Genomic DNA, 27,491 nt, shown 5'->3' with positions numbered 1-27,491 from the left:
TTGGTTTGCTACAATGCCTTTTCTGAAACGTTGTCTCCTTCTGCTGGAACACTGACTTCTTTCATTTAATGCCTGCAGACTATAAAAGAGAACCCAACCCAAAAAGTTTGGTTGATTAGTCTGTGGCATTCTGTTAAACTGTTGCTTATGGCGGTCTCTGTGAGCTTCTCAGCGACATTCAGCCAGCCAGGTATCCTGCCTGCAGTAGATGGAATGTGGCAATGGAACGCTGGCTGCGCGTGTCATAATAGGCTCTGAGCCTTTATATACCTGTGCACAGCAGCAGACACCTTCAGTCTGCTGCTGGACAGCCAGCAGCAGCAGCAGCAGGAGAGGTATGTAATCAGGAGCCCTCCTGCTAAGGGTAGACAGCTGCTCGTTCCACCCCACCCCCCGCCTTAATTGGTTCTCCTCCCTTCCAACGGTGTTGAGGCGGGTGGGAACAGCAGGGGGTGAAGGTGCTGTGTTTAAAGAGGTGGAGTTATGCAGATCTAAAACGCGTAGATTGCAGCAGCAGCAAGCCGAAAAGTGCAGGCATGTAAGGGATCTAGAGGTTGACAACATGTCTTCTTAACGGGAGTCCAGGAGCTCATCTCCACAAATGGACTTTTCAGGATCCTTGGGTGGCTCCGTAGTTTGAAACCAATTCTGGTTATCGCTTCTCGGCCTTTTGGCTAAGATCAAGTGTAGTATCTGTTCTTATCAGTTTAATATCTGATACGTCCCCTATCTGGGGACCATATATTAAATGGATTTTTAGAACAGGGAGATGGAAAAAGAGCTTGCTCTGTCCACTCCACGCATTGACCTGGTATTGCAGTATCTCCAGGACCGGTGCACCCCTTCTTTAATGCAGTTTCTAAAATCAGAAAGAATTGAATTCAAAGTTTTTTGTTCATTTTGCTTGTTTGTCGGATTTTGGGATGGACTCTTTGGCTTTGCTTTTCTTCTCCTCATTGGATTTTTCATGTTCAAAGTTGCAGAAGCCAGATTACAAGCTCATTTTGGTTCAACTTCAGCAACTGTGCATTGCATTGCCATGTAATGTGATGCAATGCTATCTTTCTAGCTCTCCCTTTTTACTTCCTTTTGGATAAACAGACATATTAGGCAAGCATTTTGGAGCTTTCACCTAAATAACTACAGGTGGTGAGATAAGCTGCACAATATAATTGACCTTTCAGTATATTGTTGCACACACACCATCTATTTAGCAAATGCCCTTGTTATCAACAGCAGCCTTTTAAACTCACCTGAGCTAACAGGTATGTGCGCTGGTTACTCTGCTGCGCTTAAAATTTCTTTTTTGGTTTGCTACAATGCCTTTTCTGAAACGTTGTCTCCTTCTGCTGGAACACTGACTTCTTTCATTTAATGCCTGCAGACTATAAAAGAGAACCCAACCCAAAAAGTTTGGTTGATTAGTCTGTGGCATTCTGTTAAACTGTTGCTTATGGCGGTCTCTGTGAGCTTCTCAGCGACATTCAGCCAGCCAGGTATCCTGCCTGCAGTAGATGGAATGTGGCAATGGAACGCTGGCTGCGCGTGTCATAATAGGCTCTGAGCCTTTATATACCTGTGCACAGCAGCAGCCACCTTCAGTCTGCTGCTGGACAGCCAGCAGCAGCAGCAGCAGGAGAGGTATGTAATCAGGAGCCCTCCTGCTAAGGGTAGACAGCTGCTCGTTCCACCCCACCCCCCGCCTTAATTGGTTCTCCTCCCTTCCAACGGTGTTGAGGCGGGTGGGAACAGCAGGGGGTGAAGGTGCTGTGTTTAAAGAGGTGGAGTTATGCAGATCTAAAACGCGTGGATTGCAGCAGCAGCAAGCCGAAAAGTGCAGGCATGTAAGGGATCTAGAGGTTGACAACATGTCTTCTTAACGGGAGTCCAGGAGCTCATCTCCACAAATGGACTTTTCAGGATCCTTGGGTGGCTCCGTAGTTTGAAACCAATTCTGGTTATCGCTTCTCGGCCTTTTGGCTAAGATCAGGTGCAGTGATCTAACGGTTGCTGCCTTGGTCTCGGCTAGGAGGTGCCTGGGGTACCCGACTTGTTGGCCTTGGGGGATCGCTCTCTCTTAACGGAGGGAGCTTCACCCCCTTGCAGCTATTGGCAGGTCGGCTTAGTCCCCGGACAACGGGGAGCGATCGCGTCTTGTCTTCGGGGCGACCCGAGGAAATAAGGGCGTTTTCCTTTGCTGAGCTTTATCGCTTAGTGGGCTGTGTAAGTTCTTGGGGTACCCCTCCCTCGGTCTTGGGTTTGTTCCTGCTTTTGTGGGATTCATTCCCTTGTTACTATTGGGGGAGGGCTTAGTCCCTGAGGGCCGAAAATGCCTTTTTCTTTTGGATTTGCGGTGGGGGAGACTCCACTGCGACAGTCCATTAGAATCATGGTGGATGAATGCCAGCGCCATGAGAAGAATCTGCAGTACATCGTGCATGAGATTCTTTTTGGGTTCTTCCACCTGGAGCGAGATAAGATCCTGTGTCTTTACGATCAGGAATTCCGTGGGCGATATACCATTTCCTTTATGGCTAAATCATGCTGTGATAATATCCATGCAGCACTGATGGTTGCGGACAAGGACGATGAGAGACTGAACGGGCTGAGCTTTGACTTCCTGTACGGTGAAGAGGAAGTACCCTTGGTGATCTTCATGTACAGCCCATTCGTCTCTGAGGGCGATATCGAAACCTTTTTGAAGCGTTACTGCAAGTCAGTGCGCTTCTCACATGATATCCTCAACTCCCAGCGCTTCTGGAATGGGAAGAGGAAATACCTGGTGAAGTTCCATCCAGATCAGAGCGGCATTGGTGGTCTTCACCACCCGCCTGCTAATTTTGCCATTGGTAATGTCAGGGGATTCCTACGCTACCCAGGAATGCCCCTTCAATGCCGGAATTGTCATGAATATGGGCATACACGAGAAAATTGTACAAGGGCTCATGTAGTCTTTTGCAACAAGTGCGGTAAGAGTGGGCACACCTCCGCTACGTGTGACTCTGAGATCGTATGTAACCTATGTGGGAAGGCAGGTCACGCCTTCAGGAATTGTCCGAGCAAAAAGTCAAAAACATATGACATGTTTAAGTCAGGTCAACTGACTATCCAAGAATACTTCGGAGGGAGTATTACTACACCTGCCCCTGGACCTGGGTTGGCGCACGCTGACGGGTCCGGAACAAATCCTTCAACGGCTCCGCCAGAGGGCCCGCTGGTAGTTCCACAGAAGGACGGTCGTAGGGGTTCCATAAGATTAACCGAGGGTTCGCTCTCTGTGGAATTAATCGATGTTCTGGCTCTAGATGTTGCCGTATCTCAGAGTCAAGAGGAAGGGTCCTCATCCAGCATGAATGCACCACCGGCATTATGTGGAACTGAGGAGACCTCTAGTACCCCGATTAAGCAAGCACCCAGATTCGCCACACCATCATCGGTGATCTTGGGTAAGGGCAAAAAGGGTACGCTCCTTAATCGATCAACCAGTGTGTCAGATAGAGAGACCTCTAGGGCGCGAAGTAAAAAGGACCCGGCTAAGACCCAGTCGAGCCCTGGTCCTCGAACCAGAAGTCGCAGTAGTTCCGTGACCAGACCAGAGGACAAGACGACCCAGAGGGATGACACCCGTTCCATAGACCAGACCGCCATGAGGACTGCAGATGCACATGACTTGGAAAAGATGGACAGCTCCCAGCCTCTGAAAAGGCAACGGGAGGACGTAAAGCAACCTGATATCCAAAGAAAACACGGATGTCGAGGTCCAGATGAGGAGTCAAAAGTGGATGATGCCTTTTTGCCTGCTTCAGATCCCGGTAATATTAAACAAATCCTGACCCCTGGAGATGCGGAGGAGGAGGTGCCGTGTATTGACTTCTTCCCATCTTCAGATCCTGATTCTTCTTAATGTCTGTTCCTCTTAAAATCTCCTCACTAAATGTGAGGTCCCTAAAGAGCCCTACACGTAGGGCTGCTTTATTTTCTTATTTAGAGACATTGGACTTTGATTTCTGCTTTCTACAAGAATGTGGTATACAGAGTAATTTAAATTATAAGGACTTAAAAGAAGACTGGAAACTGGGCGCTTCTGTGTGGTCCGGTGCTAATGACTGTCGTGCTGCCGGAGTTGGACTACTTTGCCGTGGACATTCTACCATCATTCAATCTGTGACTGAAATTATACCTGGCAGAGCTATTTTAATACATCTTGTTTTTAATGGACTTTCTTTACGTTTATTAAATGTGTACGCTCCTCCTGGGAAGCAGGAAAGGGCGGATTTACTTGAAATATTGCCATTATTTTGTGTTGGGTCAACCCCCCTGCTAGTGGGAGGAGATTTTAATTGTTTACGTGATGGGGAATCCCGGCAGGGTGGGGATGTGAATCGTAAAGACCGTACCTCCTATTTGTTGAAAAGTTTAATTGATGATTTTAGATTACAGGACTGCTGGAAGGAACTCTTGCCGGCGGATCCAGGTGTTACATGGTCCAATGGAAGAGTTTCTTCTAGAATTGATTTCATATTTGCTTCTACTGCCTTTAAACCTTGTAAATGTTTTCTTTTATCTAATTTATTCTCTGATCATAAAGTTTTATCTGTGTTTTTAGAGTTAGCAGGGGAACAAAATACCTCAAGAGGCCCATGGAGATTAAATACAACTCTCCTAGAGGATATTGATATTCAAAAGAGGTTTGTGCAGGCCTACCAGTGCTGGCAATCAAAGAGAGACCCCCGCGCCTCGATGCTGGATTGGTGGGAGAGCATTAAACCTAAGATTAAATTATTTTTTATTAAGGCAGGGAAAATGAAAGCAAAAAAGAAAAAGCAGTGGTTTTATGTTTTTAATATGAGATTACAAGTACTCTTTAAACTAAAAGAAGTTGGTATTGATGTGGATGATGATATTGCAAATCTTAAGTCTGAAATAAAAAATGCTCTTAATGAAAAAGGAAAACAAATAATTTTTAACTCCCATGTACAGCACCTGGAGGAAGGAGAGAAATGCTCCCGATTCTTCTTCAAAAAGGTAATGGGGAGGAGGGACGCAATCCTAAATCTTGAAGGTGAAAATGATATTAAGGGTATGTTAGGAAAAGCTTTTAATTTTTATCAACTTCTTTTTAACACTAAAGTTATAGATCCATCCTTTTTAGAGTATGCTATTAATTCCCTTGATTTTAAGTTAGATATTTTAGACCAGGGTATTTTATCTAGGGATCTCACCAGTGAGGAACTTTTACAGATTTTTAAAAGTTTCTCCAGTGGGAAAGCCCCTGGGGAAGACGGTCTACCGATTGAGTTTTATCTGACTTTTTGGGGAATTTTAAAGAACGATATGTTTTTATTGTTTAAAGAAGCTTTTAATACTAATAAATTACCCCCATCTTGGAGGAGAGATCTGGTATCTTTAATATATAAAAAAGGGGATAGGAGCCAACTTAAAAACTGGCGGCCTATTACGCTTTTAAACCTTGATTATAAAATTTTAGCTAAACTTATTGCAGTCCGTTTAAAACCCTTTATAGCCAAATTAATTCACCCTAACCAGGTATGTGGTGTTCCCGGAAGAACCATAGCTGAGTCCCTCAACATAATTAGGGATACCATATGGTATTCAAAAGAGAGAAGTCAAAACCTTGCTATTTTATCCTTAGACTTTGAAAAAGCTTTTGACAGGGTATCGCATGAATTTCTTTTTATGGTTCTTAAAAAAATGGCGTTTCCAGAGAAAATTTTAACCCGCATTATGCTTTTATATCATTCTTGTTTTAGTCAAATTTCTGTAAATGGGTTTTTAACGAAGGGGGTTCCTCTATTATCAGGGGTGAAACAAGGGTGCCCTCTCTCACCACTGCTCTTTATCTGTGTTATGGAACCACTATTAACCATACTGAGAAAAGATAAAGTAATTAAAGGGGTACCTATTCCCGGGAGTAGGGGTATGCAACTTAAAGCCCTAAGTTACATGGATGATGTTACCATACTATGTCCAGATTCCACATCTCTGAGGAGGGTATTGAGAAACACACAATTTTTCTGTGAAGCCTCAGGTTTTAAATTAAATATAGATAAATGTGACTGTTTTAATGTAGGGGGATGGGACTCCTCTTTGACCCCTGGGATAGTGATACAGAAAAATCACATAAAAATTTTAGGAATTATTTTTAACCAAGCCAATGAGGGGGACCCTAACTGGGACTCTGCAATGGATAAAATAGAAAAAAAGATCTCATTGTGGAATTTAAGGAACCTTAGTATGGAAGGTAAAATTTTAATTATTAAAGCTGTTTTAATTCCCATTATGTTGTATGTTGCAATGGTGTTTCCCCCTTCCAATTTACAAATCAAGAAAGTAACAAGAATTGTTTTTATGTTTTTATGGGGTTCAAAAATGGAAAAGTTAAAAAGAGATCTGATGTACAAATGTAAATCTAATGGAGGTAAAGATGTACCCAATTTTTTTACCTTTTTCCATATAAAGTATTTCTGCTTCTGTTTTAAGGTTTTTAAATCTGATGGCATTTTTAGTTATTTTTTAAAATATGCAGCAGGAATGATTTTTAAAAGGTGGTTTAGCCTACCTTTAAGTTCTCCTGTGCTCCTGTGCCCACCTAAACAGTATGTGATACTTGAGAAAACGGTCAGACTTTTAGGTCTCCAGGAATTGGAGCCTGATATATTGGGGGACCAAAGGAAGGTATCTATTGCTTGCAGACACTCTGAGGACACAATTCCTGTCTCCAATTTTTCACAGGCAAGGTACAAAACGGTGTGGCGAAATGTGTACGGGAAATATCTTGCAAATGTACACAAGGACCTTGCCTGGGCTATCGTCCACCAGTGCCTCCCTACCCGTGAGTTTCAACATAGGCGGGGGCTGGTGGCGAGAGCCAAATGTCCAAGAGATATATGCGGGGAAAGTGAGTCTGTATTGCATCTCTTTTGGAATTGTCATTTTGCACAGGAGGTTTGGAGAAAGGTAGGCCCACTTTTAAAATGGGCATGTGGCCTGAAAGATTTTAATCACTTTTATGTCTTTTATGGTCTTTTTAAGTGTCCAAATTTTAAACAATTCCGAGTTGCCTGGATTATTATTAATTGTTTTAAAAATGCCATGTGGAAAGTTAGAAATATTTTACTCTTCAAACATGATCATATTGATTCAACAGACTGTATAAAAATTGCTTTAAGTGAAATGTATATTTACTATCTCAGAGATAAAAAACTGTATGGAGCAAAAGAAGCGGCTTCTATGTGGTGTGTACAATTATGGAACACAATTAGTGGTAATTAAATAAACCCAAGTACATCTGTAATTATGATTTTCTTAATTGTTACAATGGTTTTATGATGGTAAATTGTGTTTTTACAAAAAACTTGAATTGATTATTATCATGTTTTATCATTTTATTGTAATGTTATAAATGTTCTTTTTTAAAACCTTTGTAAATATACTTTTGAATCAATAAAATTGCGTTCAAACCTTATCTGTTCTTATCAGTTTAATATCTGATACGTCCCCTATCTGGGGACCATATATTAAATGGATTTTTAGAACAGGGAGATGGAAAAAGAGCTTGCTCTGTCCACTCCACGCATTGACCTGGTATTGCAGTATCTCCAGGACCGGTGCACCCCTTCTTTAATGCAGTTTCTAAAATCAGAAAGAATTGAATTCAATGTTTTTTGTTCATTTTGCTTGTTTGTCGGATTTTGGGATGGACTCTTTGGCTTTGCTTTTCTTCTCCTCATTGGATTTTTCATGTTCAAAGTTGCAGAAGCCAGATTACAAGCTCATTTTGGTTCAACTTCAGCAACTGTGCATTGCATTGCCATGTAATGTGATGCAATGCTATCTTTCTAGCTCTCCCTTTTTACTTCCTTTTGGATAAACAGACATATTAGGCAAGCATTTTGGAGCTTTCACCTAAATAACTACAGGTGGTGAGATAAGCTGCACAATATAATTGACCTTTCAGTATATTGTTGCACACACACCATCTATTTAGCAAATGCCCTTGTTATCAACAGCAGCCTTTTAAACTCACCTGAGCTAACAGGTATGTGCGCTGGTTACTCTGCTGCGCTTAAAATTTCTTTTTTGGTTTGCTACAATGCCTTTTCTGAAACGTTGTCTCCTTCTGCTGGAACACTGACTTCTTTCATTTAATGCCTGCAGACTATAAAAGAGAACCCAACCCAAAAAGTTTGGTTGATTAGTCTGTGGCATTCTGTTAAACTGTTGCTTATGGCGGTCTCTGTGAGCTTCTCAGCGACATTCAGCCAGCCAGGTATCCTGCCTGCAGTAGATGGAATGTGGCAATGGAACGCTGGCTGCGCGTGTCATAATAGGCTCTGAGCCTTTATATACCTGTGCACAGCAGCAGCCACCTTCAGTCTGCTGCTGGACAGCCAGCAGCAGCAGCAGCAGGAGAGGTATGTAATCAGGAGCCCTCCTGCTAAGGGTAGACAGCTGCTCGTTCCACCCCACCCCCCGCCTTAATTGGTTCTCCTCCCTTCCAACGGTGTTGAGGCGGGTGGGAACAGCAGGGGGTGAAGGTGCTGTGTTTAAAGAGGTGGAGTTATGCAGATCTAAAACGCGTGGATTGCAGCAGCAGCAAGCCGAAAAGTGCAGGCATGTAAGGGATCTAGAGGTTGACAACATGTCTTCTTAACGGGAGTCCAGGAGCTCATCTCCACAAATGGACTTTTCAGGATCCTTGGGTGGCTCCGTAGTTTGAAACCAATTCTGGTTATCGCTTCTCGGCCTTTTGGCTAAGATCAAGTGTAGTATCTTTTGAAAAGGCAGTTTTGTCCTTGGGCTGCCCTAGTAAATTGATGCATATTACACACTGGTTTGGTGCACTTGTTAGTATGCCAGGTGGCTCATAGAGTTATCTGATGGAAAACATGGCCCTCCAGGATCGAAGTCACTAGGCTGGGTAAGTGTGAGGGCTTTGGAGCAATGTGCCCCAGGAGTAGGCGCCCTGGTGGGAGTCCAAGCTTACTGGGACTGGGAACCCCAGAAAGACTTGGCTTCGTAGCACGCCGCACCTTTGCCAATCATACTTTCTGAGCAACCCCCCCTATTCCTGGCCTCCGGGCTAGGAAGGGGAATTTTTATAAACCCGGTCGGAGGTCCGGTCAGCTTTGGGCTGAGAAACCAACACAGGCTCCAGCTCCACTAGGGTGGCAGCCTAGATGGAAGCTGGGAGCACGAAAACGGCTCTTCTCCGGCTTCGGCTAGGGAGAGCATCGGAGATCCCTGACCCTCGCTGTGGCCTTCTGGCTCGGAGGGATGGGGATGGTTTATTGGGGACCCTCTCCTCCGGGAAGGGTCCACATGAATCCTCGCCTCGTGCGCTGTTTTGGTGTGACTTCGGTCACATTTTTCAGTGCCTTGGATGCAGCTTCAATCAAAAAATCTGTTCTTATCAGTTTAATATCTGATACGTCCCCTATCTGGGGACCATATATTAAATGGATTTTTAGAACAGGGAGATGGAAAAAGAGCTTGCTCTGTCCACTCCACGCATTGACCTGGTATTGCAGTATCTCCAGGACCGGTGCACCCCTTCTTTAATGCAGTTTCTAAAATCAGAAAGAATTGAATTCAATGTTTTTTGTTCATTTTGCTTGTTTGTCGGATTTTGGGATGGACTCTTTGGCTTTGCTTTTCTTCTCCTCATTGGATTTTTCATGTTCAAAGTTGCAGAAGCCAGATTACAAGCTCATTTTGGTTCAACTTCAGCAACTGTGCATTGCATTGCCATGTAATGTGATGCAATGCTATCTTTCTAGCTCTCCCTTTTTACTTCCTTTTGGATAAACAGACATATTAGGCAAGCATTTTGGAGCTTTCACCTAAATAACTACAGGTGGTGAGATAAGCTGCACAATATAATTGACCTTTCAGTATATTGTTGCACACACACCATCTATTTAGCAAATGCCCTTGTTATCAACAGCAGCCTTTTAAACTCACCTGAGCTAACAGGTATGTGCGCTGGTTACTCTGCTGCGCTTAAAATTTCTTTTTTGGTTTGCTACAATGCCTTTTCTGAAACGTTGTCTCCTTCTGCTGGAACACTGACTTCTTTCATTTAATGCCTGCAGACTATAAAAGAGAACCCAACCCAAAAAGTTTGGTTGATTAGTCTGTGGCATTCTGTTAAACTGTTGCTTATGGCGGTCTCTGTGAGCTTCTCAGCGACATTCAGCCAGCCAGGTATCCTGCCTGCAGTAGATGGAATGTGGCAATGGAACGCTGGCTGCGCGTGTCATAATAGGCTCTGAGCCTTTATATACCTGTGCACAGCAGCAGCCACCTTCAGTCTGCTGCTGGACAGCCAGCAGCAGCAGCAGGAGAGGTATGTAATCAGGAGCCCTCCTGCTAAGGGTAGACAGCTGCTCGTTCCACCCCACCCCCCGCCTTAATTGGTTCTCCTCCCTTCCAACGGTGTTGAGGCGGGTGGGAACAGCAGGGGGTGAAGGTGCTGTGTTTAAAGAGGTGGAGTTATGCAGATCTAAAACGCGTGGATTGCAGCAGCAGCAAGCCGAAAAGTGCAGGCATGTAAGGGATCTAGAGGTTGACAACATGTCTTCTTAACGGGAGTCCAGGAGCTCATCTCCACAAATGGACTTTTCAGGATCCTTGGGTGGCTCCGTAGTTTGAAACCAATTCTGGTTATCGCTTCTCGGCCTTTTGGCTAAGATCAAGTGTAGTATCTGTTCTTATCAGTTTAATATCTGATACGTCCCCTATCTGGGGACCATATATTAAATGGATTTTTAGAACAGGGAGATGGAAAAAGAGCTTGCTCTGTCCACTCCACGCATTGACCTGGTATTGCAGTATCTCCAGGACCGGTGCACCCCTTCTTTAATGCAGTTTCTAAAATCAGAAAGAATTGAATTCAATGTTTTTTGTTCATTTTGCTTGTTTGTCGGATTTTGGGATGGACTCTTTGGCTTTGCTTTTCTTCTCCTCATTGGATTTTTCATGTTCAAAGTTGCAGAAGCCAGATTACAAGCTCATTTTGGTTCAACTTCAGCAACTGTGCATTGCATTGCCATGTAATGTGATGCAATGCTATCTTTCTAGCTCTCCCTTTTTACTTCCTTTTGGATAAACAGACATATTAGGCAAGCATTTTGGAGCTTTCACCTAAATAACTACAGGTGGTGAGATAAGCTGCACAATATAATTGACCTTTCAGTATATTGTTGCACACACACCATCTATTTAGCAAATGCCCTTGTTATCAACAGCAGCCTTTTAAACTCACCTGAGCTAACAGGTATGTGCGCTGGTTACTCTGCTGCGCTTAAAATTTCTTTTTTGGTTTGCTACAATGCCTTTTCTGAAACGTTGTCTCCTTCTGCTGGAACACTGACTTCTTTCATTTAATGCCTGCAGACTATAAAAGAGAACCCAACCCAAAAAGTTTGGTTGATTAGTCTGTGGCATTCTGTTAAACTGTTGCTTATGGCGGTCTCTGTGAGCTTCTCAGCGACATTCAGCCAGCCAGGTATCCTGCCTGCAGTAGATGGAATGTGGCAATGGAACGCTGGCTGCGCGTGTCATAATAGGCTCTGAGCCTTTATATACCTGTGCACAGCAGCAGCCACCTTCAGTCTGCTGCTGGACAGCCAGCAGCAGCAGCAGCAGGAGAGGTATGTAATCAGGAGCCCTCCTGCTAAGGGTAGACAGCTGCTCGTTCCACCCCACCCCCCGCCTTAATTGGTTCTCCTCCCTTCCAACGGTGTTGAGGCGGGTGGGAACAGCAGGGGGTGAAGGTGCTGTGTTTAAAGAGGTGGAGTTATGCAGATCTAAAACGCGTGGATTGCAGCAGCAGCAAGCCGAAAAGTGCAGGCATGTAAGGGATCTAGAGGTTGACAACATGTCTTCTTAACGGGAGTCCAGGAGCTCATCTCCACAAATGGACTTTTCAGGATCCTTGGGTGGCTCCGTAGTTTGAAACCAATTCTGGTTATCGCTTCTCGGCCTTTTGGCTAAGATCAAGTGTAGTATCTGTTCTTATCAGTTTAATATCTGATACGTCCCCTATCTGGGGACCATATATTAAATGGATTTTTAGAACAGGGAGATGGAAAAAGAGCTTGCTCTGTCCACTCCACGCATTGACCTGGTATTGCAGTATCTCCAGGACCGGTGCACCCCTTCTTTAATGCAGTTTCTAAAATCAGAAAGAATTGAATTCAATGTTTTTTGTTCATTTTGCTTGTTTGTCGGATTTTGGGATGGACTCTTTGGCTTTGCTTTTCTTCTCCTCATTGGATTTTTCATGTTCAAAGTTGCAGAAGCCAGATTACAAGCTCATTTTGGTTCAACTTCAGCAACTGTGCATTGCATTGCCATGTAATGTGATGCAATGCTATCTTTCTAGCTCTCCCTTTTTACTTCCTTTTGGATAAACAGACATATTAGGCAAGCATTTTGGAGCTTTCACCTAAATAACTACAGGTGGTGAGATAAGCTGCACAATATAATTGACCTTTCAGTATATTGTTGCACACACACCATCTATTTAGCAAATGCCCTTGTTATCAACAGCAGCCTTTTAAACTCACCTGAGCTAACAGGTATGTGCGCTGGTTACTCTGCTGCGCTTAAAATTTCTTTTTTGGTTTGCTACAATGCCTTTTCTGAAACGTTGTCTCCTTCTGCTGGAACACTGACTTCTTTCATTTAATGCCTGCAGACTATAAAAGAGAACCCAACCCAAAAAGTTTGGTTGATTAGTCTGTGGCATTCTGTTAAACTGTTGCTTATGGCGGTCTCTGTGAGCTTCTCAGCGACATTCAGCCAGCCAGGTATCCTGCCTGCAGTAGATGGAATGTGGCAATGGAACGCTGGCTGCGCGTGTCATAATAGGCTCTGAGCCTTTATATACCTGTGCACAGCAGCAGCCACCTTCAGTCTGCTGCTGGACAGCCAGCAGCAGCAGCAGGAGAGGTATGTAATCAGGAGCCCTCCTGCTAAGGGTAGACAGCTGCTCGTTCCACCCCACCCCCCGCCTTAATTGGTTCTCCTCCCTTCCAACGGTGTTGAGGCGGGTGGGAACAGCAGGGGGTGAAGGTGCTGTGTTTAAAGAGGTGGAGTTATGCAGATCTAAAACGCGTGGATTGCAGCAGCAGCAAGCCGAAAAGTGCAGGCATGTAAGGGATCTAGAGGTTGACAACATGTCTTCTTAACGGGAGTCCAGGAGCTCATCTCCACAAATGGACTTTTCAGGATCCTTGGGTGGCTCCGTAGTTTGAAACCAATTCTGGTTATCGCTTCTCGGCCTTTTGGCTAAGATCAAGTGTAGTATCTGTTCTTATCAGTTTAATATCTGATACGTCCCCTATCTGGGGACCATATATTAAATGGATTTTTAGAACAGGGAGATGGAAAAAGAGCTTGCTCTGTCCACTCCACGCATTGACCTGGTATTGCAGTATCTCCAGGACCGGTGCACCCCTTCTTTAATGCAGTTTCTAAAATCAGAAAGAATTGAATTCAATGTTTTTTGTTCATTTTGCTTGTTTGTCGGATTTTGGGATGGACTCTTTGGCTTTGCTTTTCTTCTCCTCATTGGATTTTTCATGTTCAAAGTTGCAGAAGCCAGATTACAAGCTCATTTTGGTTCAACTTCAGCAACTGTGCATTGCATTGCCATGTAATGTGATGCAATGCTATCTTTCTAGCTCTCCCTTTTTACTTCCTTTTGGATAAACAGACATATTAGGCAAGCATTTTGGAGCTTTCACCTAAATAACTACAGGTGGTGAGATAAGCTGCACAATATAATTGACCTTTCAGTATATTGTTGCACACACACCATCTATTTAGCAAATGCCCTTGTTATCAACAGCAGCCTTTTAAACTCACCTGAGCTAACAGGTATGTGCGCTGGTTACTCTGCTGCGCTTAAAATTTCTTTTTTGGTTTGCTACAATGCCTTTTCTGAAACGTTGTCTCCTTCTGCTGGAACACTGACTTCTTTCATTTAATGCCTGCAGACTATAAAAGAGAACCCAACCCAAAAAGTTTGGTTGATTAGTCTGTGGCATTCTGTTAAACTGTTGCTTATGGCGGTCTCTGTGAGCTTCTCAGCGACATTCAGCCAGCCAGGTATCCTGCCTGCAGTAGATGGAATGTGGCAATGGAACGCTGGCTGCGCGTGTCATAATAGGCTCTGAGCCTTTATATACCTGTGCACAGCAGCAGCCACCTTCAGTCTGCTGCTGGACAGCCAGCAGCAGCAGCAGCAGGAGAGGTATGTAATCAGGAGCCCTCCTGCTAAGGGTAGACAGCTGCTCGTTCCACCCCACCCCCCGCCTTAATTGGTTCTCCTCCCTTCCAACGGTGTTGAGGCGGGTGGGAACAGCAGGGGGTGAAGGTGCTGTGTTTAAAGAGGTGGAGTTATGCAGATCTAAAACACGTGGATTGCAGCAGCAGCAAGCCGAAAAGTGCAGGCATGTAAGGGATCTAGAGGTTGACAACATGTCTTCTTAACGGGAGTCCAGGAGCTCATCTCCACAAATGGACTTTTCAGGATCCTTGGGTGGCTCCGTAGTTTGAAACCAATTCTGGTTATCGCTTCTCGGCCTTTTGGCTAAGATCAAGTGTAGTATCTGTTCTTATCAGTTTAATATCTGATACGTCCCCTATCTGGGGACCATATATTAAATGGATTTTTAGAACAGGGAGATGGAAAAAGAGCTTGCTCTGTCCACTCCACGCATTGACCTGGTATTGCAGTATCTCCAGGACCGGTGCACCCCTTCTTTAATGCAGTTTCTAAAATCAGAAAGAATTGAATTCAATGTTTTTTGTTCATTTTGCTTGTTTGTCGGATTTTGGGATGGACTCTTTGGCTTTGCTTTTCTTCTCCTCATTGGATTTTTCATGTTCAAAGTTGCAGAAGCCAGATTACAAGCTCATTTTGGTTCAACTTCAGCAACTGTGCATTGCATTGCCATGTAATGTGATGCAATGCTATCTTTCTAGCTCTCCCTTTTTACTTCCTTTTGGATAAACAGACATATTAGGCAAGCATTTTGGAGCTTTCACCTAAATAACTACAGGTGGTGAGATAAGCTGCACAATATAATTGACCTTTCAGTATATTGTTGCACACACACCATCTATTTAGCAAATGCCCTTGTTATCAACAGCAGCCTTTTAAACTCACCTGAGCTAACAGGTATGTGCGCTGGTTACTCTGCTGCGCTTAAAATTTCTTTTTTGGTTTGCTACAATGCCTTTTCTGAAACGTTGTCTCCTTCTGCTGGAACACTGACTTCTTTCATTTAATGCCTGCAGACTATAAAAGAGAACCCAACCCAAAAAGTTTGGTTGATTAGTCTGTGGCATTCTGTTAAACTGTTGCTTATGGCGGTCTCTGTGAGCTTCTCAGCGACATTCAGCCAGCCAGGTATCCTGCCTGCAGTAGATGGAATGTGGCAATGGAACGCTGGCTGCGCGTGTCATAATAGGCTCTGAGCCTTTATATACCTGTGCACAGCAGCAGCCACCTTCAGTCTGCTGCTGGACAGCCAGCAGCAGCAGCAGCAGGAGAGGTATGTAATCAGGAGCCCTCCTGCTAAGGGTAGACAGCTGCTCGTTCCACCCCACCCCCCGCCTTAATTGGTTCTCCTCCCTTCCAACGGTGTTGAGGCGGGTGGGAACAGCAGGGGGTGAAGGTGCTGTGTTTAAAGAGGTGGAGTTATGCAGATCTAAAACGCGTGGATTGCAGCAGCAGCAAGCCGAAAAGTGCAGGCATGTAAGGGATCTAGAGGTTGACAACATGTCTTCTTAACGGGAGTCCAGGAGCTCATCTCCACAAATGGACTTTTCAGGATCCTTGGGTGGCTCCGTAGTTTGAAACCAATTCTGGTTATCGCTTCTCGGCCTTTTGGCTAAGATCAAGTGTAGTATCTGTTCTTATCAGTTTAATATCTGATACGTCCCCTATCTGGGGACCATATATTAAATGGATTTTTAGAACAGGGAGATGGAAAAAGAGCTTGCTCTGTCCACTCCACGCATTGACCTGGTATTGCAGTATCTCCAGGACCGGTGCACCCCTTCTTTAATGCAGTTTCTAAAATCAGAAAGAATTGAATTCAATGTTTTTTGTTCATTTTGCTTGTTTGTCGGATTTTGGGATGGACTCTTTGGCTTTGCTTTTCTTCTCCTCATTGGATTTTTCATGTTCAAAGTTGCAGAAGCCAGATTACAAGCTCATTTTGGTTCAACTTCAGCAACTGTGCATTGCATTGCCATGTAATGTGATGCAATGCTATCTTTCTAGCTCTCCCTTTTTACTTCCTTTTGGATAAACAGACATATTAGGCAAGCATTTTGGAGCTTTCACCTAAATAACTACAGGTGGTGAGATAAGCTGCACAATATAATTGACCTTTCAGTATATTGTTGCACACACACCATCTATTTAGCAAATGCCCTTGTTATCAACAGCAGCCTTTTAAACTCACCTGAGCTAACAGGTATGTGCGCTGGTTACTCTGCTGCGCTTAAAATTTCTTTTTTGGTTTGCTACAATGCCTTTTCTGAAACGTTGTCTCCTTCTGCTGGAACACTGACTTCTTTCATTTAATGCCTGCAGACTATAAAAGAGAACCCAACCCAAAAAGTTTGGTTGATTAGTCTGTGGCATTCTGTTAAACTGTTGCTTATGGCGGTCTCTGTGAGCTTCTCAGCGACATTCAGCCAGCCAGGTATCCTGCCTGCAGTAGATGGAATGTGGCAATGGAACGCTGGCTGCGCGTGTCATAATAGGCTCTGAGCCTTTATATACCTGTGCACAGCAGCAGCCACCTTCAGTCTGCTGCTGGACAGCCAGCAGCAGCAGCAGCAGGAGAGGTATGTAATCAGGAGCCCTCCTGCTAAGGGTAGACAGCTGCTCGTTCCACCCCACCCCCCGCCTTAATTGGTTCTCCTCCCTTCCAACGGTGTTGAGGCGGGTGGGAACAGCAGGGGGTGAAGGTGCTGTGTTTAAAGAGGTGGAGTTATGCAGATCTAAAACGCGTGGATTGCAGCAGCAGCAAGCCGAAAAGTGCAGGCATGTAAGGGATCTAGAGGTTGACAACATGTCTTCTTAACGGGAGTCCAGGAGCTCATCTCCACAAATGGACTTTTCAGGATCCTTGGGTGGCTCCGTAGTTTGAAACCAATTCTGGTTATCGCTTCTCGGCCTTTTGGCTAAGATCAAGTGTAGTATCTGTTCTTATCAGTTTAATATCTGATACGTCCCCTATCTGGGGACCATATATTAAATGGATTTTTAGAACAGGGAGATGGAAAAAGAGCTTGCTCTGTCCACTCCACGCATTGACCTGGTATTGCAGTATCTCCAGGACCGGTGCACCCCTTCTTTAATGCAGTTTCTAAAATCAGAAAGAATTGAATTCAATGTTTTTTGTTCATTTTGCTTGTTTGTCGGATTTTGGGATGGACTCTTTGGCTTTGCTTTTCTTCTCCTCATTGGATTTTTCATGTTCAAAGTTGCAGAAGCCAGATTACAAGCTCATTTTGGTTCAACTTCAGCAACTGTGCATTGCATTGCCATGTAATGTGATGCAATGCTATCTTTCTAGCTCTCCCTTTTTACTTCCTTTTGGATAAACAGACATATTAGGCAAGCATTTTGGAGCTTTCACCTAAATAACTACAGGTGGTGAGATAAGCTGCACAATATAATTGACCTTTCAGTATATTGTTGCACACACACCATCTATTTAGCAAATGCCCTTGTTATCAACAGCAGCCTTTTAAACTCACCTGAGCTAACAGGTATGTGCGCTGGTTACTCTGCTGCGCTTAAAATTTCTTTTTTGGTTTGCTACAATGCCTTTTCTGAAACGTTGTCTCCTTCTGCTGGAACACTGACTTCTTTCATTTAATGCCTGCAGACTATAAAAGAGAACCCAACCCAAAAAGTTTGGTTGATTAGTCTGTGGCATTCTGTTAAACTGTTGCTTATGGCGGTCTCTGTGAGCTTCTCAGCGACATTCAGCCAGCCAGGTATCCTGCCTGCAGTAGATGGAATGTGGCAATGGAACGCTGGCTGCGCGTGTCATAATAGGCTCTGAGCCTTTATATACCTGTGCACAGCAGCAGCCACCTTCAGTCTGCTGCTGGACAGCCAGCAGCAGCAGCAGCAGGAGAGGTATGTAATCAGGAGCCCTCCTGCTAAGGGTAGACAGCTGCTCGTTCCACCCAACCCCCCGCCTTAATTGGTTCTCCTCCCTTCCAACGGTGTTGAGGCGGGTGGGAACAGCAGGGGGTGAAGGTGCTGTGTTTAAAGAGGTGGAGTTATGCAGATCTAAAACGCGTGGATTGCAGCAGCAGCAAGCCGAAAAGTGCAGGCATGTAAGGGATCTAGAGGTTGACAACATGTCTTCTTAACGGGAGTCCAGGAGCTCATCTCCACAAATGGACTTTTCAGGATCCTTGGGTGGCTCCGTAGTTTGAAACCAATTCTGGTTATCGCTTCTCGGCCTTTTGGCTAAGATCAAGTGTAGTATCTGTTCTTATCAGTTTAATATCTGATACGTCCCCTATCTGGGGACCATATATTAAATGGATTTTTAGAACAGGGAGATGGAAAAAGAGCTTGCTCTGTCCACTCCACGCATTGACCTGGTATTGCAGTATCTCCAGGACCGGTGCACCCCTTCTTTAATGCAGTTTCTAAAATCAGAAAGAATTGAATTCAATGTTTTTTGTTCATTTTGCTTGTTTGTCGGATTTTGGGATGGACTCTTTGGCTTTGCTTTTCTTCTCCTCATTGGATTTTTCATGTTCAAAGTTGCAGAAGCCAGATTACAAGCTCATTTTGGTTCAACTTCAGCAACTGTGCATTGCATTGCCATGTAATGTGATGCAATGCTATCTTTCTAGCTCTCCCTTTTTACTTCCTTTTGGATAAACAGACATATTAGGCAAGCATTTTGGAGCTTTCACCTAAATAACTACAGGTGGTGAGATAAGCTGCACAATATAATTGACCTTTCAGTATATTGTTGCACACACACCATCTATTTAGCAAATGCCCTTGTTATCAACAGCAGCCTTTTAAACTCACCTGAGCTAACAGGTATGTGCGCTGGTTACTCTGCTGCGCTTAAAATTTCTTTTTTGGTTTGCTACAATGCCTTTTCTGAAACGTTGTCTCCTTCTGCTGGAACACTGACTTCTTTCATTTAATGCCTGCAGACTATAAAAGAGAACCCAACCCAAAAAGTTTGGTTGATTAGTCTGTGGCATTCTGTTAAACTGTTGCTTATGGCGGTCTCTGTGAGCTTCTCAGCGACATTCAGCCAGCCAGGTATCCTGCCTGCAGTAGATGGAATGTGGCAATGGAACGCTGGCTGCGCGTGTCATAATAGGCTCTGAGCCTTTATATACCTGTGCACAGCAGCAGCCACCTTCAGTCTGCTGCTGGACAGCCAGCAGCAGCAGCAGCAGGAGAGGTATGTAATCAGGAGCCCTCCTGCTAAGGGTAGACAGCTGCTCGTTCCACCCCACCCCCCGCCTTAATTGGTTCTCCTCCCTTCCAACGGTGTTGAGGCGGGTGGGAACAGCAGGGGGTGAAGGTGCTGTGTTTAAAGAGGTGGAGTTATGCAGATCTAAAACGCGTGGATTGCAGCAGCAGCAAGCCGAAAAGTGCAGGCATGTAAGGGATCTAGAGGTTGACAACATGTCTTCTTAACGGGAGTCCAGGAGCTCATCTCCACAAATGGACTTTTCAGGATCCTTGGGTGGCTCCGTAGTTTGAAACCAATTCTGGTTATCGCTTCTCGGCCTTTTGGCTAAGATCAAGTGTAGTATCTGTTCTTATCAGTTTAATATCTGATACGTCCCCTATCTGGGGACCATATATTAAATGGATTTTTAGAACAGGGAGATGGAAAAAGAGCTTGCTCTGTCCACTCCACGCATTGACCTGGTATTGCAGTATCTCCAGGACCGGTGCACCCCTTCTTTAATGCAGTTTCTAAAATCAGAAAGAATTGAATTCAATGTTTTTTGTTCATTTTGCTTGTTTGTCGGATTTTGGGATGGACTCTTTGGCTTTGCTTTTCTTCTCCTCATTGGATTTTTCATGTTCAAAGTTGCAGAAGCCAGATTACAAGCTCATTTTGGTTCAACTTCAGCAACTGTGCATTGCATTGCCATGTAATGTGATGCAATGCTATCTTTCTAGCTCTCCCTTTTTACTTCCTTTTGGATAAACAGACATATTAGGCAAGCATTTTGGAGCTTTCACCTAAATAACTACAGGTGGTGAGATAAGCTGCACAATATAATTGACCTTTCAGTATATTGTTGCACACACACCATCTATTTAGCAAATGCCCTTGTTATCAACAGCAGCCTTTTAAACTCACCTGAGCTAACAGGTATGTGCGCTGGTTACTCTGCTGCGCTTAAAATTTCTTTTTTGGTTTGCTACAATGCCTTTTCTGAAACGTTGTCTCCTTCTGCTGGAACACTGACTTCTTTCATTTAATGCCTGCAGACTATAAAAGAGAACCCAACCCAAAAAGTTTGGTTGATTAGTCTGTGGCATTCTGTTAAACTGTTGCTTATGGCGGTCTCTGTGAGCTTCTCAGCGACATTCAGCCAGCCAGGTATCCTGCCTGCAGTAGATGGAATGTGGCAATGGAACGCTGGCTGCGCGTGTCATAATAGGCTCTGAGCCTTTATATACCTGTGCACAGCAGCAGCCACCTTCAGTCTGCTGCTGGACAGCCAGCAGCAGCAGCAGCAGGAGAGGTATGTAATCAGGAGCCCTCCTGCTAAGGGTAGACAGCTGCTCGTTCCACCCCACCCCCCGCCTTAATTGGTTCTCCTCCCTTCCAACGGTGTTGAGGCGGGTGGGAACAGCAGGGGGTGAAGGTGCTGTGTTTAAAGAGGTGGAGTTATGCAGATCTAAAACGCGTGGATTGCAGCAGCAGCAAGCCGAAAAGTGCAGGCATGTAAGGGATCTAGAGGTTGACAACATGTCTTCTTAACGGGAGTCCAGGAGCTCATCTCCACAAATGGACTTTTCAGGATCCTTGGGTGGCTCCGTAGTTTGAAACCAATTCTGGTTATCGCTTCTCGGCCTTTTGGCTAAGATCAAGTGTAGTATCTGTTCTTATCAGTTTAATATCTGATACGTCCCCTATCTGGGGACCATATATTAAATGGATTTTTAGAACAGGGAGATGGAAAAAGAGCTTGCTCTGTCCACTCCACGCATTGACCTGGTATTGCAGTATCTCCAGGACCGGTGCACCCCTTCTTTAATGCAGTTTCTAAAATCAGAAAGAATTGAATTCAATGTTTTTTGTTCATTTTGCTTGTTTGTCGGATTTTGGGATGGACTCTTTGGCTTTGCTTTTCTTCTCCTCATTGGATTTTTCATGTTCAAAGTTGCAGAAGCCAGATTACAAGCTCATTTTGGTTCAACTTCAGCAACTGTGCATTGCATTGCCATGTAATGTGATGCAATGCTATCTTTCTAGCTCTCCCTTTTTACTTCCTTTTGGATAAACAGACATATTAGGCAAGCATTTTGGAGCTTTCACCTAAATAACTACAGGTGGTGAGATAAGCTGCACAATATAATTGACCTTTCAGTATATTGTTGCACACACACCATCTATTTAGCAAATGCCCTTGTTATCAACAGCAGCCTTTTAAACTCACCTGAGCTAACAGGTATGTGCGCTGGTTACTCTGCTGCGCTTAAAATTTCTTTTTTGGTTTGCTACAATGCCTTTTCTGAAACGTTGTCTCCTTCTGCTGGAACACTGACTTCTTTCATTTAATGCCTGCAGACTATAAAAGAGAACCCAACCCAAAAAGTTTGGTTGATTAGTCTGTGGCATTCTGTTAAACTGTTGCTTATGGCGGTCTCTGTGAGCTTCTCAGCGACATTCAGCCAGCCAGGTATCCTGCCTGCAGTAGATGGAATGTGGCAATGGAACGCTGGCTGCGCGTGTCATAATAGACTCTGAGCCTTTATATACCTGTGCACAGCAGCAGCCACCTTCAGTCTGCTGCTGGACAGCCAGCAGCAGCAGCAGCAGGAGAGGTATGTAATCAGGAGCCCTCCTGCTAAGGGTAGACAGCTGCTCGTTCCACCCCACCCCCCGCCTTAATTGGTTCTCCTCCCTTCCAACGGTGTTGAGGCGGGTGGGAACAGCAGGGGGTGAAGGTGCTGTGTTTAAAGAGGTGGAGTTATGCAGATCTAAAACGCGTGGATTGCAGCAGCAGCAAGCCGAAAAGTGCAGGCATGTAAGGGATCTAGAGGTTGACAACATGTCTTCTTAACGGGAGTCCAGGAGCTCATCTCCACAAATGGACTTTTCAGGATCCTTGGGTGGCTCCGTAGTTTGAAACCAATTCTGGTTATCGCTTCTCGGCCTTTTGGCTAAGATCAAGTGTAGTATCTGTTCTTATCAGTTTAATATCTGATACGTCCCCTCTCTGGGGACCATATATTAAATGAATTTTTAGAACAGGGAGATGGAAAAAGAGCTTGCTCTGTCCACTCCACGCATTGACCTGGTATTGCAGTATCTCCAGGACCGGTGCACCCCTTCTTTAATGCAGTTTCTAAAATCAGAAAGAATTGAATTCAATGTTTTTTGTTCATTTTGCTTGTTTGTCGGATTTTGGGATGGACTCTTTGGCTTTGCTTTTCTTCTCCTCATTGGATTTTTCATGTTCAAAGTTGCAGAAGCCAGATTACAAGCTCATTTTGGTTCAACTTCAGCAACTGTGCATTGCATTGCCATGTAATGTGATGCAATGCTATCTTTCTAGCTCTCCCTTTTTACTTCCTTTTGGATAAACAGACATATTAGGCAAGCATTTTGGAGCTTTCACCTAAATAACTACAGGTGGTGAGATAAGCTGCACAATATAATTGACCTTTCAGTATATTGTTGCACACACACCATCTATTTAGCAAATGCCCTTGTTATCAACAGCAGCCTTTTAAACTCACCTGAGCTAACAGGTATGTGCGCTGGTTACTCTGCTGCGCTTAAAATTTCTTTTTTGGTTTGCTACAATGCCTTTTCTGAAACGTTGTCTCCTTCTGCTGGAACACTGACTTCTTTCATTTAATGCCTGCAGACTTTAAAAGAGAACCCAACCCAAAAAGTTTGGTTGATTAGTCTGTGGCATTCTGTTAAACTGTTGCTTATGGCGGTCTCTGTGGGCTTCTCAGCGACATTCAGCCAGCCAGGTATCCTGCCTGCAGTAGATGGAATGTGGCAATGGAACGCTGGCTGCGCGTGTCATAATAGGCTCTGAGCCTTTATATACCTGTGCACAGCAGCAGCCACCTTCAGTCTGCTGCTGGACAGCCAGCAGCAGCAGCAGCAGGAGAGGTATGTAATCAGGAGCCCTCCTGCTAAGGGTAGACAGCTGCTCGTTCCACCCCACCCCCCGCCTTAATTGGTTCTCCTCCCTTCCAACGGTGTTGAGGCGGGTGGGAACAGCAGGGGGTGAAGGTGCTGTGTTTAAAGAGGTGGAGTTATGCAGATCTAAAACGCGTGGATTGCAGCAGCAGCAAGCCGAAAAGTGCAGGCATGTAAGGGATCTAGAGGTTGACAACATGTCTTCTTAACGGGAGTCCAGGAGCTCATCTCCACAAATGGACTTTTCAGGATCCTTGGGTGGCTCCGTAGTTTGAAACCAATTCTGGTTATCGCTTCTCGGCCTTTTGGCTAAGATCAAGTGTAGTATCTGTTCTTATCAGTTTAATATCTGATACGTCCCCTATCTGGGGACCATATATTAAATGGATTTTTAGAACAGGGAGATGGAAAAAGAGCTTGCTCTGTCCACTCCACGCATTGACCTGGTATTGCAGTATCTCCAGGACCGGTGCACCCCTTCTTTAATGCAGTTTCTAAAATCAGAAAGAATTGAATTCAATGTTTTTTGTTCATTTTGCTTGTTTGTCGGATTTTGGGATGGACTCTTTGGCTTTGCTTTTCTTCTCCTCATTGGATTTTTCATGTTCAAAGTTGCAGAAGCCAGATTACAAGCTCATTTTGGTTCAACTTCAGCAACTGTGCATTGCATTGCCATGTAATGTGATGCAATGCTATCTTTCTAGCTCTCCCTTTTTACTTCCTTTTGGATAAACAGACATATTAGGCAAGCATTTTGGAGCTTTCACCTAAATAACTACAGGTGGTGAGATAAGCTGCACAATATAATTGACCTTTCAGTATATTGTTGCACACACACCATCTATTTAGCAAATGCCCTTGTTATCAACAGCAGCCTTTTAAACTCACCTGAGCTAACAGGTATGTGCGCTGGTTACTCTGCTGCGCTTAAAATTTCTTTTTTGGTTTGCTACAATGCCTTTTCTGAAACGTTGTCTCCTTCTGCTGGAACACTGACTTCTTTCATTTAATGCCTGCAGACTATAAAAGAGAACCCAACCCAAAAAGTTTGGTTGATTAGTCTGTGGCATTCTGTTAAACTGTTGCTTATGGCGGTCTCTGTGAGCTTCTCAGCGACATTCAGCCAGCCAGGTATCCTGCCTGCAGTAGATGGAATGTGGCAATGGAACGCTGGCTGCGCGTGTCATAATAGGCTCTGAGCCTTTATATACCTGTGCACAGCAGCAGCCACCTTCAGTCTGCTGCTGGACAGCCAGCAGCAGCAGCAGGAGAGGTATGTAATCAGGAGCCCTCCTGCTAAGGGTAGACAGCTGCTCGTTCCACCCCACCCCCCGCCTTAATTGGTTCTCCTCCCTTCCAACGGTGTTGAGGCGGGTGGGAACAGCAGGGGGTGAAGGTGCTGTGTTTAAAGAGGTGGAGTTATGCAGATCTAAAACGCGTGGATTGCAGCAGCAGCAAGCCGAAAAGTGCAGGCATGTAAGGGATCTAGAGGTTGACAACATGTCTTCTTAACGGGAGTCCAGGAGCTCATCTCCACAAATGGACTTTTCAGGATCCTTGGGTGGCTCCGTAGTTTGAAACCAATTCTGGTTATCGCTTCTCGGCCTTTTGGCTAAGATCAAGTGTAGTATCTGTTCTTATCAGTTTAATATCTGATACGTCCCCTATCTGGGGACCATATATTAAATGGATTTTTAGAACAGGGAGATGGAAAAAGAGCTTGCTCTGTCCACTCCACGCATTGACCTGGTATTGCAGTATCTCCAGGACCGGTGCACCCCTTCTTTAATGCAGTTTCTAAAATCAGAAAGAATTGAATTCAATGTTTTTTGTTCATTTTGCTTGTTTGTCGGATTTTGGGATGGACTCTTTGGCTTTGCTTTTCTTCTCCTCATTGGATTTTTCATGTTCAAAGTTGCAGAAGCCAGATTACAAGCTCATTTTGGTTCAACTTCAGCAACTGTGCATTGCATTGCCATGTAATGTGATGCAATGCTATCTTTCTAGCTCTCCCTTTTTACTTCCTTTTGGATAAACAGACATATTAGGCAAGCATTTTGGAGCTTTCACCTAAATAACTACAGGTGGTGAGATAAGCTGCACAATATAATTGACCTTTCAGTATATTGTTGCACACACACCATCTATTTAGCAAATGCCCTTGTTATCAACAGAAGCCTTTTAAACTCACCTGAGCTAACAGGTATGTGCGCTGGTTACTCTGCTGCGCTTAAAATTTCTTTTTTGGTTTGCTACAATGCCTTTTCTGAAACGTTGTCTCCTTCTGCTGGAACACTGACTTCTTTCATTTAATGCCTGCAGACTATAAAAGAGAACCCAACCCAAAAAGTTTGGTTGATTAGTCTGTGGCATTCTGTTAAACTGTTGCTTATGGCGGTCTCTGTGAGCTTCTCAGCGACATTCAGCCAGCCAGGTATCCTGCCTGCAGTAGATGGAATGTGGCAATGGAACGCTGGCTGCGCGTGTCATAATAGGCTCTGAGCCTTTATATACCTGTGCACAGCAGCAGCCACCTTCAGTCTGCTGCTGGACAGCCAGCAGCAGCAGCAGCAGGAGAGGTATGTAATCAGGAGCCCTCCTGCTAAGGGTAGACAGCTGCTCGTTCCACCCCACCCCCCGCCTTAATTGGTTCTCCTCCCTTCCAACGGTGTTGAGGCGGGTGGGAACAGCAGGGGGTGAAGGTGCTGTGTTTAAAGAGGTGGAGTTATGCAGATCTAAAACGCGTGGATTGCAGCAGCAGCAAGCCGAAAAGTGCAGGCATGTAAGGGATCTAGAGGTTGACAACATGTCTTCTTAACGGGAGTCCAGGAGCTCATCTCCACAAATGGACTTTTCAGGATCCTTGGGTGGCTCCGTAGTTTGAAACCAATTCTGGTTATCGCTTCTCGGCCTTTTGGCTAAGATCAAGTGTAGTATCTGTTCTTATCAGTTTAATATCTGATACGTCCCCTATCTGGGGACCATATATTAAATGGATTTTTAGAACAGGGAGATGGAAAAAGAGCTTGCTCTGTCCACTCCACGCATTGACCTGGTATTGCAGTATCTCCAGGACCGGTGCACCCCTTCTTTAATGCAGTTTCTAAAATCAGAAAGAATTGAATTCAATGTTTTTTGTTCATTTTGCTTGTTTGTCGGATTTTGGGATGGACTCTTTGGCTTTGCTTTTCTTCTCCTCATTGGATTTTTCATGTTCAAAGTTGCAGAAGCCAGATTACAAGCTCATTTTGGTTCAACTTCAGCAACTGTGCATTGCATTGCCATGTAATGTGATGCAATGCTATCTTTCTAGCTCTCCCTTTTTACTTCCTTTTGGATAAACAGACATATTAGGCAAGCATTTTGGAGCTTTCACCTAAATAACTACAGGTGGTGAGATAAGCTGCACAATATAATTGACCTTTCAGTATATTGTTGCACACACACCATCTATTTAGCAAATGCCCTTGTTATCAACAGCAGCCTTTTAAACTCACCTGAGCTAACAGGTATGTGCGCTGGTTACTCTGCTGCGCTTAAAATTTCTTTTTTGGTTTGCTACAATGCCTTTTCTGAAACGTTGTCTCCTTCTGCTGGAACACTGACTTCTTTCATTTAATGCCTGCAGACTATAAAAGAGAACCCAACCCAAAAAGTTTGGTTGATTAGTCTGTGGCATTCTGTTAAACTGTTGCTTATGGCGGTCTATGTGAGCTTCTCAGCGACATTCAGCCAGCCAGGTATCCTGCCTGCAGTAGATGGAATGTGGCAATGGAACGCTGGCTGCGCGTGTCATAATAGGCTCTGAGCCTTTATATACCTGTGCACAGCAGCAGCCACCTTCAGTCTGCTGCTGGACAGCCAGCAGCAGCAGCAGCAGGAGAGGTATGTAATCAGGAGCCCTCCTGCTAAGGGTAGACAGCTGCTCGTTCCACCCCACCCCCCGCCTTAATTGGTTCTCCTCCCTTCCAACGGTGTTGAGGCGGGTGGGAACAGCAGGGGGTGAAGGTGCTGTGTTTAAAGAGGTGGAGTTAT

The 27,491-nt window shown here is 44.5% G+C and overlaps 16 non-coding genes and 1 pseudogene across 16 annotated transcripts; all 17 read left to right on the top strand.

Moving 5' to 3' along the window:
• Positions 1-654: 654 nt before the first annotated feature.
• LOC141274747 (U2 spliceosomal RNA) lies at positions 655-845 on the top strand. Its single transcript, XR_012323014.1, has one exon. It is a non-coding gene; the product is annotated as a U2 spliceosomal RNA (small nuclear RNA).
• A 6,605-nt stretch (positions 846-7,450) lies between these two features.
• On the top strand, positions 7,451-7,639 carry LOC141150379 (U2 spliceosomal RNA). Its single transcript, XR_012246596.1, has one exon. It is a non-coding gene; the product is annotated as a U2 spliceosomal RNA (small nuclear RNA).
• A 1,115-nt stretch (positions 7,640-8,754) lies between these two features.
• Positions 8,755-8,870, top strand: LOC141151128 (U2 spliceosomal RNA; annotated as a pseudogene).
• A 524-nt stretch (positions 8,871-9,394) lies between these two features.
• On the top strand, positions 9,395-9,576 carry LOC141150180 (U2 spliceosomal RNA). Its single transcript, XR_012246446.1, has one exon. It is a non-coding gene; the product is annotated as a U2 spliceosomal RNA (small nuclear RNA).
• Positions 9,577-10,688: 1,112 nt separating this feature from the next.
• Positions 10,689-10,879, top strand: LOC141274746 (U2 spliceosomal RNA). Its single transcript, XR_012323013.1, has one exon. It is a non-coding gene; the product is annotated as a U2 spliceosomal RNA (small nuclear RNA).
• A 1,115-nt stretch (positions 10,880-11,994) lies between these two features.
• Positions 11,995-12,185, top strand: LOC141274745 (U2 spliceosomal RNA). Its single transcript, XR_012323012.1, has one exon. It is a non-coding gene; the product is annotated as a U2 spliceosomal RNA (small nuclear RNA).
• A 1,112-nt stretch (positions 12,186-13,297) lies between these two features.
• Positions 13,298-13,488, top strand: LOC141274743 (U2 spliceosomal RNA). Its single transcript, XR_012323010.1, has one exon. It is a non-coding gene; the product is annotated as a U2 spliceosomal RNA (small nuclear RNA).
• A 1,115-nt stretch (positions 13,489-14,603) lies between these two features.
• On the top strand, positions 14,604-14,794 carry LOC141274742 (U2 spliceosomal RNA). Its single transcript, XR_012323009.1, has one exon. It is a non-coding gene; the product is annotated as a U2 spliceosomal RNA (small nuclear RNA).
• A 1,115-nt stretch (positions 14,795-15,909) lies between these two features.
• On the top strand, positions 15,910-16,100 carry LOC141274740 (U2 spliceosomal RNA). The gene has a single exon (XR_012323008.1). It is a non-coding gene; the product is annotated as a U2 spliceosomal RNA (small nuclear RNA).
• Positions 16,101-17,215: 1,115 nt separating this feature from the next.
• Positions 17,216-17,406, top strand: LOC141274739 (U2 spliceosomal RNA). The gene has a single exon (XR_012323007.1). It is a non-coding gene; the product is annotated as a U2 spliceosomal RNA (small nuclear RNA).
• Positions 17,407-18,521: 1,115 nt separating this feature from the next.
• Positions 18,522-18,712, top strand: LOC141274738 (U2 spliceosomal RNA). The gene has a single exon (XR_012323006.1). It is a non-coding gene; the product is annotated as a U2 spliceosomal RNA (small nuclear RNA).
• Positions 18,713-19,827: 1,115 nt separating this feature from the next.
• LOC141274737 (U2 spliceosomal RNA) lies at positions 19,828-20,018 on the top strand. Its single transcript, XR_012323005.1, has one exon. It is a non-coding gene; the product is annotated as a U2 spliceosomal RNA (small nuclear RNA).
• A 1,115-nt stretch (positions 20,019-21,133) lies between these two features.
• Positions 21,134-21,324, top strand: LOC141274736 (U2 spliceosomal RNA). The gene has a single exon (XR_012323004.1). It is a non-coding gene; the product is annotated as a U2 spliceosomal RNA (small nuclear RNA).
• A 1,115-nt stretch (positions 21,325-22,439) lies between these two features.
• On the top strand, positions 22,440-22,630 carry LOC141149606 (U2 spliceosomal RNA). The gene has a single exon (XR_012245897.1). It is a non-coding gene; the product is annotated as a U2 spliceosomal RNA (small nuclear RNA).
• Positions 22,631-23,745: 1,115 nt separating this feature from the next.
• LOC141274735 (U2 spliceosomal RNA) lies at positions 23,746-23,936 on the top strand. Its single transcript, XR_012323003.1, has one exon. It is a non-coding gene; the product is annotated as a U2 spliceosomal RNA (small nuclear RNA).
• A 1,112-nt stretch (positions 23,937-25,048) lies between these two features.
• Positions 25,049-25,239, top strand: LOC141274734 (U2 spliceosomal RNA). Its single transcript, XR_012323002.1, has one exon. It is a non-coding gene; the product is annotated as a U2 spliceosomal RNA (small nuclear RNA).
• A 1,115-nt stretch (positions 25,240-26,354) lies between these two features.
• LOC141274733 (U2 spliceosomal RNA) lies at positions 26,355-26,545 on the top strand. The gene has a single exon (XR_012323001.1). It is a non-coding gene; the product is annotated as a U2 spliceosomal RNA (small nuclear RNA).
• The last annotated feature ends 946 nt before the right edge of the window (positions 26,546-27,491 follow it).

This window comes from Phyllobates terribilis, unplaced genomic scaffold (assembly GCF_046119375.1).
Source record: "Phyllobates terribilis strain yellow unplaced genomic scaffold, ASM4611937v1 Scaffold_5__5_contigs__length_657084704, whole genome shotgun sequence".
NCBI lineage: Eukaryota > Metazoa > Chordata > Amphibia > Anura > Dendrobatidae > Phyllobates > Phyllobates terribilis.
Note: the sequence above shows the minus strand (reverse complement) of the source record. Positions and strands in the feature narration are given on the sequence as shown.